Here is a 12,951-nt window from a genome sequence, read left to right on the forward strand (position 1 = left end):
CACCAATAATGGAGACATTCCACTTATATTGCAAACACCCCAATGGAGATCAATTTCAATGGAAAGCTTAAGTACAAAGAAAATACAAACCAATTTAGCATCTGTGTGTTTGCTTAGTGCCGAGTGGATCATTAAAAAAAAGGAATATGGTTTTAGGAAGTGTGTATGTCCAACCAAAACTTTTAAATAACTGGAAGCACAAGGTAGGATTATTCATTTACTTGTATTTATATAGCGCTGACATATTACACAGCGCCGTACAAAGTCCATGGTCCTGTCACTAACTGTCCCCCAATAGTGCTCACAATGTCCTTACCATAGTCTAGGGTAATTTTGGGGGGAAGCCAATTAACCTAACTGCTCGTTTTTGGAATGTGGGAGGAAACCTGAGTACCGGGAGGTAACCCACATAAACACGTGGAGAACCTGCAAACTCCATGCAGATAGTGCCTTGGCCGAGAATCGAACCTGGGACCCAAGTATGCTGGCTACTGAGCCGAACGTGCTGCCCCTTGCTACTTGGGCACCAAGTTCTTTGTCTTATCTATATATATAAAATTGGATGTATGTGTGTGTGTATGTTCCACCATCACTCGAAAACGCATGGAGACATTTCAACCAAACTTGCCATACATATGACTGAGACTCATGTGAGTGCACCAGACATCTTTGTACAGCGCTGTGCTATATGTCAGAGCTATATTTGGATGAAACGCAGGGAGACATTTCAACCAAACTTGCTATGTTCCACCATCACTAGGAAACGGTTTACCAAACTTGCTAGACATATGACTCAGACTCATGTGAATGCACCGCTGATCACTAAGAAACGTATGGAGACATTTCAACCAAACTTGCTATACCTTTGACTGAGACTCATGTGAGTGTACCGGCTGATCTTTGTACAGCGCTGTGCTATATGTCAGAGCTATATATGGATGTATGTATGTATGTAAGTTCCACCATCACTTGAAAACGCATCAAAACATTTAAACCAAACTTGGCTTACATATGACTGAGACTCATGGGTGTGCACCAGTCATCTTTGTACAGCACTGTGCTATATGTCAGAGCTATATTTGAATGTATGTGTGTATGTCATCACTAGGAAACGCATAGAGACATTTCAAGCAAACTTGCTAGACATAGGACTGAGACTCATGTGAGTGCACCGCTGATCTTTGTACAGCGCTGTGCTATATGTCAGAGCTATATTTGAATGTATGTATGTTCAACCATCACTTGAAAACGCATGAAGACATTTCAACCAAACTTGCTATGTTCCACCATAACTAGGAACCGTATTACCAAACTTGTTAGACATATGACTGAGACACATGTGAGTGCACCAGACATATTTGTACAGCGCTGTGCTATATGTCAGAGCTATATTTGGATGTTTGTATGTATGTATGTGTGTATGTCATCACTAGGAAACGCATGGAGACATTTCATTTCAGCCAAACTTGCTATACATATGACCGAGACTCATGGGAGTGCACCAGTCATCTTTGTACAGCGCTGTGCTATATGTCAGAGCTATATTTGAATGTATGTGTGTATGTCATCACTAGGAAACGCATAGAGACATTTCAAGCAAACTTGCTAGAAATAGGACTGATAAACATGTGAGTGCACCGCTGATCTTTGTACAGCGCTGTGCTATATGTCAGAGCTATATTTGGATGTATGTATGTATGTGTGTATGTCATCACTAGGAAACGCATGGAGACATTTCAACCAAACTTGCTATATATATGACTGAGTCTCATGTGAGTGCACCACTGATCTTTGTACAGCGCTGTGCTATATGTCAGAGCTATATTTGGATGTATGTATGTGTTATATATATGAATGTGTGAATGTGATCACTAGGAAATGCATGGAGTCTTTTTAACCAAACTTGCTAGATTTATGACTAAGACTCTTGTGAGTACACCACTAATTTTTGTACAGTGCTGTGGTATATGTCAGAGGTATAATTGCATCTATGTATGTATGTATGTGTGTATGTATTGCTCAGCACAGTGTGCCTTTTATCTTATATTTTACATACTTTTTTTGGCTATAAAATAAATAAATTCCCTGAGCAAAGCTGGGTAATCAGCTAGTTAATAAAACAATAATTATTATGAACTTTTATATATAAACATATTATGCAGATCTGTGCTAAATATAGGGGCTACAGACTACAAACCTGTATACAAAACAACCAACTATGACAGCACCATGACATTCATTGTCCCGGTGACAACGTAAACAGCAACACAGACTGATTTTATTTTTTGGCTGAAACCCCTATCAGTGTTTTATTGTTTGTGTCCCCGCTACAAATTTTATATTATTTTACCTTCTTTCCTATTTTCTAGTCTTGTTGATTAAAGCAAATAGGGTTATTGTATATAAAAGGTGCAACCCAAAATCAATATCTAAGGGGAAAAGGCAGAAATGAGTTAATAATAAATACATTTTAAACTTTTTTTCTCTTGTGATAGTCTAGAAACTGGTATTATTTGCAACTCAAAGGAAATCCTTTGATCTGCATGCCGAAGCTTCATCGTACACTAAGGAGCTGATCTTGGCAAAGCTGAGGTAGGTGGCAGTAATTTACCTGGGTAAGTGGGTGCATTGGAAAAGGGTGCCGGGTATAAAACGCACCTTGCTGAATTACATTTGTCTGCCTCGGTGGTGGTAGTGGGGGTGTGGAGTTTGTGATGCTTGATTGGGCTGGTCAATGGGTGCATGGAAAGTATTCCACGTAAACAATGATTATGCTCTATCTTGCCCTCATCTAGTACCTTACTGGCATGCAGTTAAAGCAAAACTGTCATTAAAAGCTGTGGGACTATTGCGATTCCTTGCAGCAAAGACATACTCTAGTCCTATCACCAGTGGGTCTCATACCTCACATTGTCCCTGGTGTGCCAGCTTTGTGGTCTTTGATTCTCATGTGATCTTTTCCGATAAGAAGATAAATGACTTCTTAGCACATAAGAGAATTAGCCGGCTGTTTTCTAAAACTCAGCGGATTTAGGAAATCAAACTGCTAGTCAGGATTCTGCTAAGACACATGAGCAAAATGTATACCAGCTTAGCAAGTCACCATCTGCTTCATGTGTTGGGGAAAGGCCGATGAGGAGAACTTTTAATTGCATAAATGATTTTAAATGCAGTCAAATAATTTCACCAGTGTCTGCATTACTGCACCAGTGTTTGTGCGAAAGCCACCATTTTGATAGAGGAAAGGCTTGTGTTTCCCAATGTCAAATAGCTTACTTTCAGATAACCATTGGGGTAACGATCAAAAGAATGGATTATTCAAGAAAAAATGAAAATCAAGTAAAAGCAGAAAGATTTTGGCACTGGAAATGATGTTTAGCACTGATCCTTTCAATGAAGGAGGTGATAGGTAGGGTGAGCAACTGGCACCACATTGTGTACTCCTCAATAGGAAGTCCAACCCACTTGTTCGTTCATTGATCCATGGTGGATTGATAAATGATGTTGGAGGACCGCTATATCATGATCGTTTATCTCAGGCAACAATCATCTAGCGCAGCAAATTACACCATGGACCAGTTTCATGCAAGAAGAGGGAAAAGGTCAAATTTTGTTGCATGAAACTGGTCTAGGAGGATGGTGAAAACGGAGACACAAATCCTTCCAGTCACAATGAAAACTGCAGCCAACGAGGATGGTTGTGGCTCCGTTCGGCACAGCCCATTTCTCCGGTCCACAGCTTGGTGGTTGGCCATCCCTGATCCAGTGTGCATATGTAGCTGAAAGGTCTCCAGTATAGGCTTTGAGGCTACAAAAGAGGACTGCCTAGCACTAGAAGTGCACTTCTTTTTCAGGAGGAACTCAAGGCCAAACAATGATTTTGCAGGACTTCCCTAAACAATCAACATTCCTAGTTGTTCTTTCTATGCCAGCCAGTCTGCACTTTTCTAGTTTGAGCCTTCTCTAAATTGTAAGGTGCGTTGAGCAAAAACTGGTAAAAAGTGAAATCTGTAAAGTAGTATAATCAGTTGTGGAGATTAGTTTGTTAGTTTTTCCTTTTCAGATATTTCTGATTAGTAATTTGCTGAGTCAGGAACCTTCCCTCCCCTTGCTGATGTGCTGTAATTAGTGATCCTACCTGTGTATCACCTCGGCACGTAGAACTCTGTGTCCCACATTCCTTTCTCAGGCTGGGCCCTATTACATAATATGTTTGCCAATAGATAAGGAATGCTAGTTCACTACTCAGTGCTGCTTAGCAGACACCTGGAATCTTTTGACCTTCCGTTGTCTCACCTGAGATTCACCCACCAAGAAACAAATAATGATTCAGAACACAGGGGTTAATGGGAGCGCAGATGCTGATAGGTTTCATGGCTAGCTATTGTCTGAGGGGTTGTAAAACAGAAGATCAAAGCAAGAATTAATTTTTGCCTTAAGCAAAGCTATTTCTCTAGAAGAAAATGATCCTTCCTAAAAGACAAGAGAACCTTGGAATTCGTAACAAAAAATAAGGCTTCTTCCACCCTTTGCACAACTCTAATTGCATACCAGTGAAGTCCCAGGTACCAGGACTTTTCATTTGCTCTCCTAACCTACATTTAAATTTATATATTCCACTGAACATAAAGTCATTTTCTTTTCAAAGTCAGCTGCCAGTGATGGAAAAGAGGAATAATAATGCTGACCTTGGGCAGATAATATCAGCATTGCCATCAGTCAATGGTATGTAATTACAGATGAAGAGATAGTGCTGATGAATTTATCCCATAAGCTAAGATGTTGGTCATGGAATCTGACAAAACCGACCAGTTGTCATATTTGGGACCAGTGAATATGAATAATTATTAATGAGTGGATGGTTTAACTTCCTTGGCTGATTTCTATTTCTCTGTCCTGACTAATGGCTAGCACTACTGCATATGTGTATAAGGGTTCTATTTATAAAACAAGGAATCTGATGTTTCCTCCAACATTACCTGGTGGGAATCAATTACTGCCATTGAAACAAATTGACCTGGAAGATTCCTACCAGTCAATGTTTGAGGGAATGCTTGATTCTGTATTATATAAATAAAGACCTAAGTGTTCAGATGATGCCTGTTCATGCCACAATTAAATAGCAAAAATTGGACCCACGTGCCTAAGCCCCATCTCATGCCCCTGGGTAACTTTACTGGATCCCATGTAAGTTCTCACCAATGGAAGGGAAGTCAATCCACTTAGCATTTAGGGTAGCTGGTCTTCCACTGAGTATATTCAGTATACCTACAAGGGTAGCATGGGTTTTGTAGTGTTTTTGCCATTTAAGGGCTCCAAATTAATTCCAGCCCTGCACGAGACTTCTATGGTTAATTTCTTCCCCTAGCACTTGAAATGTCCTGATCTTGCAATAATTGCACAAAAGGTGAGAAATATATTGCGGTATTTGTTTAAATGGAAGAGTGAAGGACTAAAATGATGCAAAGACATTCAGCATCCTCTCAGGGTTCTTATTCACAGGAACACAAATATGCCTTTACCATCACTGTGCTGTTTTATAGACAGTTACATGAAATTCTTGCATAATATGTTGTTGTCTCCACATTGACTGACTCCTTATACAGGTATATGGCCACATGAAGGTTTCCTGATTATTACATTCTCAGTATTTTGCAGAATCTTCTCTTTAAGCAATTTCCTGTAAGCATTGAAATGTTTACAGTTAAGGCGAAATTCTTACTAAAGTATTGTGCAAAGCAAGTGACATATCAATGTAGGGATCCTGGCAGAAGCTGAAGTATCACTATCTAAATTCTGGTTTATGTTAAGCACAGGATATGGATTGCTTCTTCCTGATGTTGTTTTTGCCAATGAAAACAATAAGAAGGGAAAAAGAAAGATAGCTTCATTGCAAAAGGCAACAGTTGACTGATAACTCATTTTCTAACTCACTGTAAAATAAGAAATTATTCAACACTAATGCTGTCCTAATTCAACCACTACCTGTCCAAGCTAAGCAACCTTTCCTTGCAGATTTTTAACAATAATGTTGCAGCAACCCACCCACTAGCTATGCATGCCTACCCAACACTTTCTGGTTGCAATAAGTGCAGAAGTCACTTCCAACGCCCTAGCATGTATGATGCCTCAGGTCACTCAGTCTTAAACCTTCTCCAAGGTCCACTCCTCCACCCTTACCCCTGCACTTAACAAACTATTCAACCTCTTCCTTTCTACTGGTATGTACTGCTCCGTTTTCAAACTTGCCATTAATCTCCCATCCTGAAGAAACCCCCACTAGACCCTACATACCTTCTAGCTACCGTCCTATCTACCTTCTCCCATATGTTTCCAAACTTCTTGAAAGCCTTGTCTACAAAAGACTCTCCGAAAACCTGAGCACCAACTCTCTCCTTGACCCCCTCCAGTCTGGTTTTCGAGCTGCCCATTCCAATGAAACAGCTCATACTAAAGTGGCCAATGGCTTCATCAGAGCTAAGTCTCAAGGCAACTTTTCACTGCTCCTTCTCCTTGATCTTTCCTCTGCTTTTGACACTGTTGATCACCCTCTTCTAATACAAATCTTGTGCTCCATTGGTATCAATGACACTGCTCTGTTTTGTTTGATTCATATCTGTCTGACTGCTCCTTACAAGTGTCTTTCAATGGTAATTCCTCCTCTCCTACTGTCCTCCCTGTTGGTGTCCCCCAAGGGTCGGTCCTTGGACCGGTTCTCTTTACTCTGTACACCTCCTCTCTGGGTAGTCTCATATCATCCTTTGGCCATCTGTATGCTGATGACACCTAATGCTATCTGTCCACCCCTGACCTGTCTCAGAATCTGGCTCAGAATCCCTCGAAAAAAAGGCACATAGGCTGCAGATGTTCTTATAACACAACATAGGAACTTAAAAAAACATCTGGTACTATAATTTGAACACCAAGTTGTTTCAAAGAGCAGTGTAAATGCTGTAGAAGATTACTTAATTCAAGCAAGTGGGGAAAGGGACATCTTACCTTTAAAGTTATAAAATACTATTTGAACATTGATATTCCCACAGCAGATCAGGTGTTTTTTTTTAAATTAAGATGAAAAAAAAATAAAAGTGGGTGCCAATTCAGCTCTCTTCCAAGGGTGCAAGGAACCTCAAGTACTTAAGTACATGATTCTGATTGGTCCGGTCTTGGACAAAGCTGGGTACCAATGGACAGACAAGATTTTTTATTATTGGGGAGAGACGTGCCAATGTTCTTTAAAGTTGGTCCTTACTGGAATATGTTAAAGCAAGGGTTAGATCGCAAAAGAAAGCTTGCTCTTTCTACAATGACAGTGCTGTGTGCTGTCCATGTGTGGCCATGTGTATTACCTTGGATTAGGCTGCAGAAAGGAATTATTTGGCACAGCAAATAATAAACCACATATGTGATTCATTTTTGGAGGTACCCAGCTTGCCATAACCCTGTCTTCTGCTGCTTTATGTTAGGTTCTCATAGTGAATGGTATCAATTCTTTTTACTTTTTCTGAGGGGTCCCCAGTATCTACACAGTACCCAGCCTCTTGTCTAGTTTGTACTGGGACCATTCCCGGGTAAAAATGTGATCAGGTACATCTGCACAATCCTGGCATAAAATAAAAATTGAGACGGCCACTGATTACCTGTTTTCAATGCCAGTTGCATGGCCGTCATGCTTCGATATTCAGTAATGGGAAACAAGTATGGAGATAAAGACCTCTGATTTTCCTAATCTGAATACATGTTCCCGAAAAGTACACCAAAGGCATATGATCAGCAAGGCAGGCAGGCAAATAGCATAGGAGGAGGTCAGATCCCCCATATTTGTTCCATACGGGTTTAGTTTAGGCGTTACAAATCCGGGGTCTGTGTGAAAGAGCATCCCATCACCATCCCATAACTGTAAAATATGGTGCAGTTTCTTCATTACTTTTCATGTTATAATAGAGAATGACTTTATGTCAGTGTAAACAAAAAACTGGAGACATGTAAATACCATGTAATGGAAGAATGGTAAGGGAATGGAAGTAATGAAATGGTGTTTATTAGGAAATCAGAGCCAAACGTTGCTATAAATATTTGATATTACTTAATTAAATCCCATGTTAAGTCTTGTTCCCCCTCATTTATTGCATATTTTCTGCATCATTGAACTTACAGAGAAAGTGCATTGAGTGATTTAGTGTCAAGTGTAACATTTTGCTTTGAATGAAGCAGGAAATTATTTTTGAGTCCTAGTTCTCCTTGTGGGACATTTCCATTCACCTTTTTTATTCTAATGGACACTATCATTGTAGAGACTGGCTAGAGAGGGATCACTTTGTTGCAGTTGACCAGCTTCAACATATGCTGTAATAAATTTTGTTTTATACAAACGTTTGCTAGAAAATATGTAGACATATTGTTATTAGACATTCTTCTGCCTGCCAGGCCCAGGTTGTGCAGCACCACAGCGCACCTAGAGTATTCCCTCTGATGGCATTGCTTGCAGCAGCAGTACAGGAGATACAGGAATTAGTTGTTGACCTCTGCTCTGCAGTTTTCAGCATCCCTGGTTTCCCTTTAGCAGTGAATGGTTTCTTGGCATCCCCTGCTCTGAGACTATATGCAGCTGAAGGGGGTTTGGAGTTGTCCTGCAGCTGATGAGCAGAGTAGTTCCTGATCTCAATCCTGCACTGCCATTGGCTGACTTTATGGCCTCTCTGCTCCCAGTCACCAGTTTCAGTATTAAGCTGGACTGACCTGCTTCTGTTGTGTGTACTTGCTGACTCTGCAGTTGGATGCTAGCTGGACTGACCTTTTGCCTGTGACCCCCAACTCTGCTTTTGTATTTTCCCATGGATACCTCGTCTGGTAGAATGGTTACCTCTGCATGACCCAAAGACTCAGTATTCTGGCCTCTGAGAACCTTTGTGTTGCGTTATCTATGGGCTCCTGGTCCTCTGGCAGCCCTTCCTCAGTCGCCATGCCTTATGCACAGAAGTCCTAGTCCCCTGAGGCCAAGCCAAGGCTTGCTTTACGTGAAGAGTGTTAGATTGGGGGATTGGTTTCTGGTGAGTACTGGTGCTGGACCAGGGTCTTACAGATATATATCAGAATGCAAACAGTCATTTAGGTGTTCACACCTCTCTTATACCTTACATTTGATATACAGTACATATATATAGTGATATATGTGTGTCCACCTCATGTGTACATGATATATAATGGTGCAGGCCAGAAATGAGTTTTGAGTCTGTAACTTTCTTCCAAATGGTCAGTTCACCCCATATTGACATTGAACCAACTATAATCCAAAAAATATTACCACTGTTAGGAAAGTTGAATATTTCATTACAATTGCTCTTGGGGTGGGATATAGTTATCAGCAAATGGACAGTAAGTTAGTGAAGGTGATGTGCTAGAAGTATGAAAAATAGGCAAATGTAGGGATGTAAGTAAAATTGGCAAGAAGCAAATTGTGATGTCTATACCACTGTGTCAGAGCATCTCCAAAGCAGCAGGTCGGGTGGAGTGCTCTGGTATAGTTAGTACCTACCTACCAAAAGTGTTCCAAGGACGATCAGTGAACTAGGAACAGGGTCATTGCCCACCAGGGCTTATTGATGTGAGGTGGGGTGCTTTCCCGTCTGGTTCAATGTCAGAAGAGTTGCTGTAGACCAATTTGCTGAAAAACAATATTGGATTTGAGAGAAAGATGCAATGAAAATTGAGTGCCCGTGCTAACATAATTCCATAGTCAAAGCCACCCACGATGAGCATGTAGAAGCCAGTCTGAAGTATGAAACACTGGATGAAGGTGGCCTGGTCTGATGAGTTCTATATCACGTGCATGGCCAGGTGCATGTGTGCTGATTACCTGGTGAATGTATGGCATCAAGGTGCCATGTGGCAGCTGATGGTTGACAAGCAGTAACCGGCAGCCTCAGAACCATCCATATGAGTAAGCTTTAACTGAATCTGGGGGCCAAAACCTGAAGAACACAGCCAGGAGCAGAGGGGGTCACAGTGAAAGAATGGAACAAGGACAAACCAATATCCTGCAGCATAGATGTGAGAAGAGACGAGGGTACAGGTGGTTCACTGGGCAAGAAACATGCAGTATAGCTGCCAGGCAATGGAAAATGTATTTACGTTACACACAAATATTGCACATATAAATCTTATGGTAAGTGTTTTAAACCCAATTTAAAAATCTGTAACTTCTAATGTTCCTGCTTGTCACTGTGCTAGCATTATGGCTTAAACGTAAATTCTTTTTTGATATGCAAAGGCAAGATTAACTCCATATACACAATATTAGGAGTGTCTGATACTATAAAAAGAACTTTAGTTTGCTGTGATATAAAAAAAAATCTGCTGGCAGCCCATTGATTGTAGTTTCATGACCGTAGATACTGTGACCACAGGCAATGTCACTCATATACACTCAGGAAACAGAATCCATGTCCTCGTTTTGATTTTTCATAATATAAATTCACTGCCCTGCTACCCCACGAGTCTGATAGATGGCCTCATAGAATAACCAGGACTAAGTTTTCCTTGCATGTTCATGTCAACAGGAGAAGGGGTGGACACAAGGCATTAAATTATGAACTAAGAGAGTTTAATCCAGACCTTCTCCATGGTTATCAACAATGGAAATGTGAAGAAGCTCTCCTATGGGGTCAGAACCACCAATAAAACCATGCATAGAGTGAAGAAGGGTAAAAATTTACGGCAGGTTGTATGGCTGTTGGGAAGTTCCTCTAAATTCCTACAAAGGTCCTGATTTATTAAAGCTCTCCAAGACTTCAGCGGATACACTTTCATCAGTGAAGCTGGGTGACCCAACAAACCTGGAAGGGATCTGGTCCAGGATTCAAAACATTTGCTATTAAAGCAAATTTCTTTCCATTCTAGGTTTGCTGGATCACCCAGCTTCACTGATGAAAGTGTATCCTCTCCAGCCTTGGAGAGCTTTAACCTCCCTGGCTATAATACTGAGTGTGGCTTCGGGTTAATTTTCAGTACCAAAAGCGGTAACCCCGCACCTCACTCGTGGTGGAATTGCCAGGCAGTTTTTAAGTCTTACCTGGTCTTCATGTTCCCACGGGATCCTTCAGTGGTGCCCGGCATCTGCATCCCCGGCGTGTGAACGTTGGGAACGCAAGGCCAGGGGTCGCAGATGCCGGCTGGGCCGGGCAGTGTGAGCCTGCGGCTGGAAGGCGGGACCAGGCAGGAAATTTTAAATAATGTGTTTTTAAATGTAACGTTTTGACATTTAAAAACTTATTCAGACCACCGGAGAGGTTAATAAGTCTTAATTATGGGATCCAAGAGAAACTCTGCCAAACAGGGACAAGGACAGTGGTCAGAAGCCTAAAGCTAGGTACACACTTGCAATAATTATCGTTAGAAAATGAATGACTAACGATTATGCACGAATATTTTGAATAATTGTATTGTGCACAATTCTGTACATGTTGTAACAATACGATCATTCAAATATAATCCACCAATAGTATACACGCGCTGGATACGATTGTTTGAACGATGCAGTAAGGGACATGTAAAGGAGAAAGTGTACTGCAGAACCATTTACGATCACTGAACGACTGTACACACAATAGATAGTGAACGATCCTCACTCAATCAGATCCACCAGGACGGTCGTTCGTTTCCAGCGACAATCCTCCTTCACCGGCGTCGTTGTGCACTTTTTTGTTAACGATTATCGGACGATCGGTCGTTAGTGGTTTGTTTCCAACGATAACTATTGCAAGTGTGTACGCAGCTTTAGTATGGTTCTAACCCTTCCACATTTTATTCAGAAAAAAAGTGCTGTATTTTACTCCGGTCCTATCAAAAACAAATCTGCTTAACTCTTTTTGTTTAATATACTTGATACTTTAGGTTAATGTATCAAAACACAAGACCACTTGCATGTATAGTTGGCATTTGGGATCAGCCTCTTGTTCTTTACATTTGCAGGTTTTGCTTGTTAGGTCTATTACAGATGAGCAGGTCCACTGCCAATTTTGTGTTTGAATGACCCGTCTAATTGGTAATCACTTGATCATCAGACATACCAGGCTTTGGATAAAAAAAAAACACTATGACCTTTACAGAGGATTTATACCAGTGTATCCCAACCAGATTCCTCCTGGGGGTTCCTTGAGCAATGAGCAGTTTGCACCTCTCAGGTCAGTTTAGGTGACACCAATGATTCTTTTGGTTATCTGTAGGGATGACATTCTTCCCAATGGCTAGCATTGTAAAAGGATTTCTTCCCACTGACCACCATGCTAATGTACTGTTAGCTGTGGATATAGTAATTAAAGAAGGAAATCTGTGAAGACCTGAAAGTTATTTCAAGGGTTCCTCCATGTGAAAAAAGTTAAGAATGGCATTTTCAAATAATGCAAAGGGGGACTTAGTAGTATTTTTTTACATATGGCAAGAAAAGTCCTGTGTGACCTGCCTGACATGTGTGCTATCAATGTAAATGTTGGTTTTACAAAAGGCCACCTTAATAACCTTCCTTTGTCTGTACTGACCACAGGATCATCATGAAAGGTGGAGGATTTCCGTTGTAAAACTATGTAAACCATGCTGTATGCAATATTAGCTGCTGGAGAATAATCACCAATAATGGTGATAAACATGGTGGCTCAGTGGTTAGCACTCTGGCCTTTGTAGTACTGGGTCCCAGGTTCGATTCTCGGCCAGGGCTCTATCTGCATGGAGTTTGCAGGTTCTTCCCGTGTTTGGGTTTGCTCTGGGTACTCCGGTTACCTCCCACAATCCAAAACTTTGAGTTAGGTTAATTGGCTTCCTCCTCAAAAAAATGTACCTTAGACTGTATTAAAGACATATGACTATGGTAGGGACAATAGATTGTGAGCCCGCTTTGAGGGACAGCTAGTGACATGACTATGGACTTTGTACATCGCAGCATAATATGTCGGTGAT

The 12,951-nt window shown here is 41.0% G+C and overlaps 1 long non-coding RNA gene across 1 annotated transcript in view; it reads left to right on the plus strand.

Moving 5' to 3' along the window:
• The first annotated feature begins 815 nt into the window (after window positions 1-815).
• Window positions 816-12,951, plus strand: part of LOC140324727 (uncharacterized) — a 37,080-nt gene continuing 24,944 nt past the window's right edge. The window contains exons 1-2 of the long non-coding RNA XR_011919567.1: window positions 816-880; window positions 2,496-2,592. This is a non-coding gene — a long non-coding RNA (uncharacterized lncRNA). The remainder of the gene's footprint in view (window positions 881-2,495; window positions 2,593-12,951) is intronic.

Source organism: Pyxicephalus adspersus, chromosome 2, assembly GCF_032062135.1.
Source record: "Pyxicephalus adspersus chromosome 2, UCB_Pads_2.0, whole genome shotgun sequence".
NCBI lineage: Eukaryota > Metazoa > Chordata > Amphibia > Anura > Pyxicephalidae > Pyxicephalus > Pyxicephalus adspersus.